The sequence below is a fragment of the Rattus norvegicus genome, chromosome 1, assembly GCF_036323735.1.
Source record: "Rattus norvegicus strain BN/NHsdMcwi chromosome 1, GRCr8, whole genome shotgun sequence".
Taxonomy (NCBI): Eukaryota; Metazoa; Chordata; class Mammalia; order Rodentia; family Muridae; genus Rattus; species Rattus norvegicus.
In genome coordinates this window covers 124,674,959-124,681,447 of record NC_086019.1, presented here as the reverse complement: position 1 = coordinate 124,681,447, position 6,489 = coordinate 124,674,959, and positions in this window count along the sequence as shown.

The window sequence follows — 6,489 nt, the reverse complement described above, 5'->3', positions numbered from 1 at the left end:
CTTTTTTAGGATCTTGCCATAAAGAAACTGGCATATATTATTGCTAAAATTCCAATATGCTTGCCTAGACACAGAAGTTTAGACAATTGGGCAGGGTAGAAACCTAGTAGAATTAAAATTTTTCAGGAATTTACAAGGTTACTCCTAGCTAAGACTCCTAGTAATGGAGGATAAGAAGCATGAACTCACCATTTTGGGTATCCTGGTAAGGGTTTCAGTGGAAGGACTAGAATACCAATTCTGGTACAAAAAGTTCAACTTAAAATTTGTCCTGTCTACAAAATATTCTGGGTTAATGTCACAGAACTTGTGTGCATGACCAATCAATAAGTGGTCAAACTGGAGACCCATGGTATGAAGGGTATCCCACCCTTAGCACTGCCTGGAGGACTAGGAACCAGAGGCTGTAAAGCTCAGAGACCTAGAAATAAACCAAACACGACTACTGTAAACCTCAATAAAATTATTCTTTTTTTAAAAGATGTATTTATTTATTATGTATAAGTACCCTGTAGCTGTCTTCAGACACACCAGAAGAGGACATCAGATCTCATTACAGATGGTTATGAGACACCATGTGCTTGCTGGGATTTGAACTCAGGACCTCTGGAAGAGCAGTCGGTGCTCCTAACCACTGAACCATCTCTCCAGCCCTTTTTTTTATAAGTATACTGTAGCTGTCTTCAGACACACCAGAGGAGGAGGACATCAGATCCCATTACAGATGGTTGTGAGCCACCATGTGGTTGCTGGGATTTGAACTCAGGACCTTTGGAAGAGAAGTTCATGCTCTTAACCACTGAACCATCTCTCCAGCCACAATAAATTTATTATTAATGATATTCTGTGATACTCATAGACAGGAAACTAGCATAATCATCATCAGAAGGTCATCTTCCAGTAGCTAATGGAATCAATTAAAGAGACCCACAGCCAAACATTAGGTTAAGACCTTGGGAAATTCTGAAGAAGAGAGGAGGAAAAATAGTAAGGTTCAGAGGGGTCAAGATATCACAAGAAAACACACGGAATCATCTAGCTTATACTCAGAGTTGTAACCATAGTCTTTTCTACCAGCACCCCATGCCTTAGTTAGGTTTTACTTCTATGAACAAATACCATGGCCAAGGCAAGTCTTATAAAGGACAACATTTAATTGGGGCTGGCTTACAGGATTAGAGGTTCAGTCCATTATCATCAAGGCAGGAACAATTACAGCATCCAGGTAGGAATGGTGCTGAGAGTTCTGCATCTTCATCTGAAGGCTCCTAGCAGAATATTGATTTCAAGGTAACTAGGATGAGGGTCATAGCTCATACCCACAGTGAAATACCTATTCCAGCAAGGCCATACCTCCTAGTAGTGCCACTCCCTGGACAAAATATATTCAAAACACCACATTCTATTCCCTGCACCCCCATAAGCTTATCGAAACACCTGAGTCTATCGAGCCATACCTAAACATAGCATACATTTCTGAGATTCTTTCAGTCACCTACCTGTAATCCCCTTAAAATAAAAATTAAAAATCATATACCTGAAATATCACAGAATATTTATTACTGTTTCAAACATCATAGTGAGAAAATACTGGACCAAATGACCAAAATCCTACTGATGCCTTCCTCTGCTACATATGCAGCTGGAGCCATGGGTCACTCCATGTTAACTCTTTGGTTGGTGGTTTAGTCCCCAGGAACTCTGAGGCATCTGGTTGATTGATACTGTTGTTCTTCCTATGGTGTTACAAACTGCTTTAGCTCCTTCAGTCCTTTCTCTAACCCCTCCATTGGGATCCCCAGGCTCAGTCTGTTGGCTAGTTGCAAGCATCCTCATCTGTATCAGTAAGGCTCTGGCAGAGTCTCTCAGGAGACATCTATATCAGGCTCCTGTCAGCAGGAACGTCTTGGAAATATATTTTTAATATCTCTAATTCTCTCCTACCTTTGGATACTTAACTTAATTATTTTCAAACTAAATATTTGTTCTCCTCTATTGTTTTCAAACAAATAAATTTGCACTTGAGAATTTTGGGGATTTTTTTAAGTCACACAGCAGCTCTGATAATATTTTCCTCTTGCACTTCTCTGACTGCATACTTCTCAGGGTAACATATATCTATGACAGAAAGCTGTGTCCCCTCACCTCTGTCTAGCTTGCTACCCTTGCAACTTTTTGATTTGGACTTATGTTTGTTCCATGACTTCCAGGAAGTTTACTCCTGATCTTAGCATGCCACTGCCTATTTTGACAATGAACCTTTGCAGGGTTTTCTTTTGGGTACATGCTGTTTTCTCTTGAGCACAGGATGCTCAGTCCCACTGCTGTGCCTTTGGAGTACTCAAGAGAGACTGAGGTGCAGCTCTGTTTTGTTAGCTTATTGGACACCAGTTAAAGGAATCATGCTTGGGAAGTAAACTGAGGATAATTAGAAGAGATGGCTTTTCAGCTCAGCAGAGGCTTTTTTTCTAATAAGTGTATCTTTTGTCTAAGCCTTAGTTTATGCCCTAACATGATATTCATTTCAGGGTTTTTTCTCCATCCCATTTGTGTTCAAATAATTGCAGGACATCTCTCTACCTACTGTGACTTGTTTTAGCTTCTATATAAAGATGCAGAGATCTAATAATTTTATTAATAAGCTGTAAGCCTAAGGTGTCCATATATTCATCTATTATAACCCTGTAAGCTGTCTAAGTACCAACCACAGGCCGCATCCTACTTGTATTCTTGAATTTCACCTTGACTTGATCTGCTCCATGTGTGTCCTCATAGGAAATCCTTTGGTGACCTGGTCACAAAGAGTCATCATTCAACTTTTTCCTCATAGCCACCTTTTCTCTTTCTTACTTTTCTGTATCTCTACCCGGGACCCCTAGCCAGGACTGGAAGTTTAACTTTCTTATCTTCTCTGCCCAGTCTTAAGCTGAATAAGCTCTTTATTGACCAACCTGAATTGATGGAAATTTTTTGCATAATATTGAGACCAGAGATGCTTGACTGAACCATCATTCAGACTCTAGACAGATGTCTGGGCATATAAATCAGTATCTGAATATACAGTTCCCAAGACTAACCCCCAGCACATAGATCTGTTTAACAAGAAAATGAAGTCTGTGAAACTAGAAAAGCTTCTGTGAGACAAAGTAGTAGGATAAAGCAGCAGCACACAGCCTGAGAAAAGGTATTTCCTAAATATAAAACCAACAGAGGGCTAATATAATAAATATATAAAGAACTCAAGAAGTTAGACTTTAATAAACATAATAACCCAATTTTTAAAAATGGGGTACAGAAGTAAACAGAAATCTCAACAAAAGAATCTTGTCACATTTTTAAAGGTACTTCCTTTGTTAGTTTTGATAAATGTGAGTCTGTATGTTCTTTTATATCTGAAGTTGTTTGCATTTCACACTGTCCATATGTATGAGCATACTTCTACCAGTTTGCATCATCTTTCCCCTATATTGCTCTCCACATTAATTTTTTGTGACTGAATATCTGACTGAAATATACTAAATTAGTATGTGTAGAGATGCTGAGCAATAACACCTAAAGGAAGTCTTAAGTCTCTCCAAATACAGATTTATACTAACCACATGATTTAATTCATCATCATAACCCTTTATATTTGGCTTACATTATATTCATATGCCTATGGAAGTCTCAGCTCTATTAATTTTTTGATTAACTCATTTATTAATCAGTAAATTTATTCTCAATGATTAGGAATATAAAACAGCAAAAACAGCAGCAGCAGCAGCAGCAGCAGCAACCACTTGAAATTGAGAGGGGGACATGTCTGCTGGTACATATTTTCAAAACGCATCTTACCCTGTTCCATATATATTTTCCAGGAATAAAAGACTGTAAGTAGTTTATAAGTGGTTTTAAATGTAACACATGGTTAATTTGTTATTTTCAATCAAAAGGTTATAAAGATGGTAGTAATTTTAGTTGGTATTATTTTTGAAACTATCTACAAAATTGATATTACTGATTTGGCAAGTAGGTTTGGAAAACTGTCCTCAACAATTTTCACAAACATACACTTAATTATTCAGGGATATAGAGGAATGGAATTGACATAATGTGTACCATTATCTGATCCACATTTAGGGTCCTCTCAAAATCATTTTTCTTATATTTACATGTTGTTTTACTATACTGTATTACAAGTTTTCTGTAAATCAATACCTGCAGCCAGGCATACAAACATGGAGACATCATTTGAATTGCTCCCTTCAAATTCAAGCTTTTTTATTCATTCATTCATTTATTCATTCATTCATTCATTTTTCATGTATTGATTTATTTAATTAAAACCCAATAAGTCAAGTACTGTTCTTATGTTTATTGGTATGGAGTTCATCATAGGTTCATTGGCATAAAAGAATTCTTGCTTCTAGTGATTATGAATGATGTGCAATATATAATGTCACTTCTCTTCCTCATATTACTTTTCTAAATTAGACAGCATCACTTAGCTTACATGTACACTGATCTATATCTATAGCAGTGAGGGATAGTCCATATGTGAAAAATCACTATTACCAAAATGGTAAATATTGTTTATGTAAATATTAACATATTATGCTATGGGTCCCTTTATACTGATGATCCTCTCCTTGTCCATGCCCTACCATTTTTGGATCTGTTTTTTGCATAGTTACTATTAAATATAAACTTGGATATTTTGCCTGATGTTTGAGTAGTAAATTATAATTGGAAGGGTGAATATTAATAGACAATATAATTATAGTAAGTAGTAGTGACCTATACAAAACCAATTATATTTGTGAGACCTTACTGACTATAATTGAAAGTTCTGATGAGATGCATTAAACTAGTTTGTGTTTGCTGGTTCTGATTCAGCACCAGAATGTGTGGCATCCTAAGTAATAGCACCTTTCTTCATAAGATTACTTCAGCCTGTTCATCTGTGTACCAGAAAGGGAGTATAATGAACACAAAATGCAAACCTATTCAGGAATGCCAACACTTCCTGTCAGCAGTGACTGGGGAATTTAATATTTTCTTCAGATTAATGCAAATTACGTTTTAAATACATAATTATCTCAAAGCCATTTATATCTAACATCTTGGAGCTTTCAACTCTGCCAGCTTGTGAATAATCTTTTCACCTATCTTGTTTACTGTGTCTGCCCACATAGAAAAGAAAACAGAATTAAGAGACACAACTTAGTTTCCAGCCTCCCCTTCTTAGTGGTTATATGCAAATCTCTGTTAACTTAAAATTTATATAGCATATATATATAATACTCATATACATATCTATGTCATATATGATATATGATTTTTATATATACATATATATATATATATATATATATATACACACACACACCCTTTGTGTTGGAGGGCTGACATTTCATTAAGTAGTCCATCACCTGTGCTTTGCAAATAAGCCCAAGAACCTCATCTTTTTCCTCAGAAAAAGTTTTGATGAAATTATATTTTTGTCATTAGCATATTGTGAGAAGTTTTAGATAATATTTACATCTACCACCACAGGAAGAGACTTTAGGATCACTTGATATAGTTAGTAGATAATGACAAAATGAAGGATGATTTTGTTAGAAGACTGGATGCTATACTTTAGGAAGTAAATGAGACATGTAAATGAAGCAATTCATAAGATAGTTGAGTGAGCAAAAGTAAAATGTACATATTCATTTGTATATATTCTGTTTTGGGGCACAGTGCAACAGGAGTTTGTACAATACATAGGGCAGGGAAACATGGCAATAATGTGACCCCAGTGGGACAGGAGTGTCTCTAGCATAAAATTCAGAATGGCAATCACTCAATCATTTTCTGTGTGGTATGTTGTGACAGTTCTTATTGATAGTGGATTTATGTCACTTTACTGGGATTCACATATTAAGGAAAGTTATGTCTCAGTAGCTACAGATGCAACATGTTTCCTGTTATTTATAAGAGATCTGTTTTTGGGTAAGCTGACAACTGTTTGGAAGACAGTTGAAATTGTCAGTAACAGGGAAATTGTGTCAGAATGGGATAGACGCCTGACTCTTTGATATTGTCTTCTGATATAGTGTGTGAATTGCATGAACTAGAAAAAAATAGAGATGTTGAATTGATTGACAGAGACAAAGTATAGAGCAGAGACTGGAGGTAAGGCCATCCAGAGACTGCCCCATCTGGGGATACATCCCACATACAGTCACCAAACCCAAAGACTATTTTAGATTCCAAGAAGTGCATGCTGATAGGAGTCTTATATAGCTGTATCCTCAGAGACTCAGTCAGAGCCTGACAAATAGTGAAGTGAATGTTTGCGGCCAATCACTGAGCTGAGCAAGGAAACCCTGATGGAGGAGCTAGAAAAAGGACTGAAGGATCTGAAGGGGCTGGCAACCCCATAAGAACAATACCAACCTACCAGAGCTCCCAGTGACTAAACCATCAACCAACGAGTACACATGGAGCCACCTGTATATGACA